Genomic DNA, 4,087 nt, shown 5'->3' with positions numbered 1-4,087 from the left:
TGAGCTGTTGTCCGGCTGAGATTGCGGGAGTGGTTGAAAGTATTAATGAGACGTGACGCGTTGTCGGGAGGGTCGGCCGAGGCAGGGGGCGAGGGACCGCGGACGAGCCGGCCTCGAGCGATACGGAGAATGCTCCTTGCCGAGGCCTCGCGCGAGAGGCCTCGCGCGATACGGAGAACGCGGCCTCGCGCGAGACGGAGATTAGGCTCCTTGCCGAGGCCTCGCGTGGAAGGCCTCGCGCGATACGGAGAACGCGCCTCTTGCCGAGGCCTTCTGTGGAGAGCCTCGGGCGAGGCGGAGACGGCGTTCCCTGCCGAGGCCTTCCCTGGGGAGCCTTGCCAGGATGCCGAGACCTCCTTCTCGGGGCTCGAGGCAAGGAGGAGGAGGATCCAGTGGGCCTGATCGCGACGGGGAGGGGCCCACGACTTACCTTTTTGCTTTTATTATTTTTTTAGATGGGACTTGGGCAACCCTTTTGATGTTTTGCTTGGGGTACCCCATTCTAAGGTACCCGACACTTCTATTTAAGCCCCATGGCCAGCTATAGCTCATATCTTTGGCCATTTTCTTTGATATAGCAACCTTGTGAGCTTAGCTAAAGTCCTCTCACTCATCTCCATCATTGATTCATCATCATAGTGAGATTGGGAGTGATCCAAGTGCATTGCTTGAGTGATTGCATCTAGAGGCACTTGGTGTTCGTGTTTTGCTGCGGATTTCGCTTGTTACTCTTGGTGGTTGCCGCCACCTAGATGGCTTGGAGCAGCGAGGATCGTTGAGTAGAGGGTGGTGATTGTCTCCGGCTCCGATCGTGGTGATTGTGAGGGGTTCTTGACCTTTCCCCGGCGGAGCGCCAAAAGGTACTCTAGTGGATTGCTCGTGGCTTGTGTGATCCTCATCTTGTGTTGGTTGTGCGGCACCCTATTGAGGGTTTGGCGTGTGAAGCCAATTAGCGCGTGAACCTCCAAGTGAGTGAATCGCCACAACGAGGAGTAGCTTGCCGGCAAGCAAGTGAACCTCGGTAAAAATCATTGTGTTCATCTTTGATTCCGAGGTGATTGGTCTTCATTGTTATTCATCCTTGTGATTGATTGGTTCATTTATCTTCACGGTGGTATAATCTTCTTGATCACTCTCTTTATATTATCACAAACTAGTTGACAAGCTCTTTAGTGTAACTAGTTGTGAGAGCTTGCTTGCTTGATTGGTGTGGCTCTTTAGTTAGCCTTTGAGAGCACATTAACATAGAGTAGTGTCATACCTCGTGTGAATCGACACTATCAAACTAGAATTGTGGTAGGTGGCTTGCATTTTGAGTAGACTAACGCAACACTTGCTTCACCTCTTAATTATCTAACAATTTTGTTAAGTGTTGTTGTAAAAATTTTATTATGCTATTCACCCCCTCTAGCCATTAGGACCTTTCACCCGGGGACCCCCGTGGCAGACTATCGGTGGTCAAACATCGACATCTGGCGCGCCAGGTAGAGGCTTTCGACGACTTTGCAATCAAGAGCTCGACGAACCTTAAGATCAAGATCATGTTGCCGACAGGATCAACTCTGATTGTCTTACGGCGATTCGGCGGCTCCCAAGCAGCGGCTCTCGTCATCAATTGTCCACCCCGAGGCAATTCACGGCAACACGCTATCCTGCGTAGAGACGTGGAGCTCATTAATCCACAACCGTCAACATACGATGACCATCGGCCGCGGCATCAACACCAAGTTCCTGGATTCTGTCGAGTCAATGCGAGAAAAGAAAGCCAACGGATACGCCATGGTGATGTGAACAACGTATTCTTGATCTGATCTTAAGCCAAGTAGCGAAGTCAGAATACAACTCGGTCTGCGGCGCCGCTTTCGTCTCTGGCAACCGCACATGGCAAGTCGGATGAAGATCAAAAGCGTGTACAGGCCATGCAAGGTGCAACTAGCATATACGTGTGCATGTGTGCACAACATGCTATACGCCCAAGCTTGGCCCAATCACCAGGAAGACATGCAAGCTATTCGCGGATAATCCTGCTTCGGCTTGCAACGTGACTCCGCGCACTCGTCCGAGTACGATTTCACGCACCTCGTCCAACTGCATCAAGCCGGAGGCGAGCAGTATGCCTACTCAGATACTACGGCTCACCGATTGACCACGCGGCCATCGATCAAGCTAAGTCATAGTTTAATATTTTTTTTAAATATTCTTTAATCATTATATATCTCTAGATATTATCTATATGCCTCCGTGGCTCTACTACATGCATTTTATAATGTTTTCTCTTAACGGTTGTTAATTTACCAGGGTTGCTGAGGCCTTAATCCGTGAAACATACTCGCCGGAAATGTGCGAGGTGTTTAAACGTAACAGGCTACCTACCTAGAGAAATTACATAGCCTAGTAAGAGTAAGATGCGAAAAAATTTAATATGCATTTTATAATGTCTTCTCTTAACGGTTGTTAATTTACTCGGGTTGCTGATGCCTTAATCCGTGAAGCCTACTCACCGAAAAGGTGCGAGAGGTATTTAAACGTAATAGGCTACCTACCTAAGAAAATTACATTGCCTAATAAGAGCAAGACGCGAAAAATTTTAATATGCATTTTATAATGTCTTCTCTTAACAGTTGTTAATTTACCCGGGTTGCTGAGGCCTTAATCCGTGAAGCCTAATCGCCGAAAAGGTGCGAGAGGTGTTTAAACGTAACATGCTATCTACCTAGAGAAATTACATAGCCTAATAAGAGCAAGACGCAAAAAAATTTAACATGCATTTTATAATACTGGGACATACTTCCAACTTGATATCTTGTATATCAATTATTACATACTTTCGTATGATTACTTTGCAGGGAACCATTTTCTGGACCACGTCATCAAATAAGGAGCTCGCTCACCGCTGGCTGCCTTACTTGACAAGATCCTACATATCCTCAGAAGAGGTTTTCAGTTCTTTGAACAACTCAGATTCAAGACCCTTCAACTTTTTGTTCCAAATAGCAAGAGGCTCGGGGGCTACACTCAGTAAGTGCACTTTTTCTTTAAAAAAGCGCACATCACTCTCAAAAAAGCACACACCACCCGAAGATCCCAAGAAGCGCTACATGGTTTCACTCAAGAAAGCACTCGGACGACGCTTGTTCCTGCTCGGCAAGACCTGTAGAAACAAGACAAGGCTTCCGGAGTTCAACCATGAAGTGCTTAGGGGCTTGTCGATGCGGGACCCACGAGATACACCGCAAGAAAGAGAGGAGATCTAGTTTGATTATGATTCCTCCCATGTAATCCTAGTAGTAATACTACCCTGTAATCCTACTAGAACTCTACATTGTAAACCGACTAGGACTCTGACCTCCTGACTATATAAAGGAGGGCGGAGTTTCTAGATAGATAGAACACACAACGCAACATAACACTTTACAATCAATACAACGCAAAAGCTAACGCCGACTGGACGTAGGGCTATTACTCGATCAACGATCGAGGATCCAAACCAGGATAAATCGACTATCTCTTGCATTTACCATCAAGTTCTGCATACGCTGAAGCCCAAACATACTGCCCTAGGTACCCCCAAGGCAGGCTATCGGTGGTCAAACATCGACAGTACCTGATCCATATATACAAAAAAAAAAGTAGCAACAAATCTTTCCCAAAAATTCTAACAATACAGCAACTGCATGCGAAAAATTGGTTTTTATACATAACTAAAAACTAACATGAGACTTAAAATAAATAAAAACTATTTTATTATCAGACCTGAATCACTGAAACTGGGATTGGACATCTGGTCTTAAAAACTCATCTTGTTAACTTGATGATGCCTAAATGAGAAATATTCTTTCTTAAAAAATGGCCCAGTTTCTTCAAAATGTAATAAAATATTTAATCTTATAAACCCCAATTTAACATAATTCAAACATTACCTGCTTATTCAAAACCCCTACTTGGGGGTAACAGTAAAGTTCACAGGCCAAAAATATCCTTGCCTTCCAAATTACTATGTCATGGGCTCTTAGTAGCACAGTCAATTTCGACTTGCCATAGAAATTTTTAAGCAAGAACTATAAGAACAGAAGCAGGATCATCACGG

Source organism: Miscanthus floridulus, unplaced genomic scaffold (assembly GCF_019320115.1).
Source record: "Miscanthus floridulus cultivar M001 unplaced genomic scaffold, ASM1932011v1 fs_428_1_2, whole genome shotgun sequence".
Lineage (NCBI taxonomy): Eukaryota > Viridiplantae > Streptophyta > Magnoliopsida > Poales > Poaceae > Miscanthus > Miscanthus floridulus.
The sequence above is the reverse complement of the archived record's forward strand: the minus strand, read 5'-3'. Positions refer to the sequence as shown.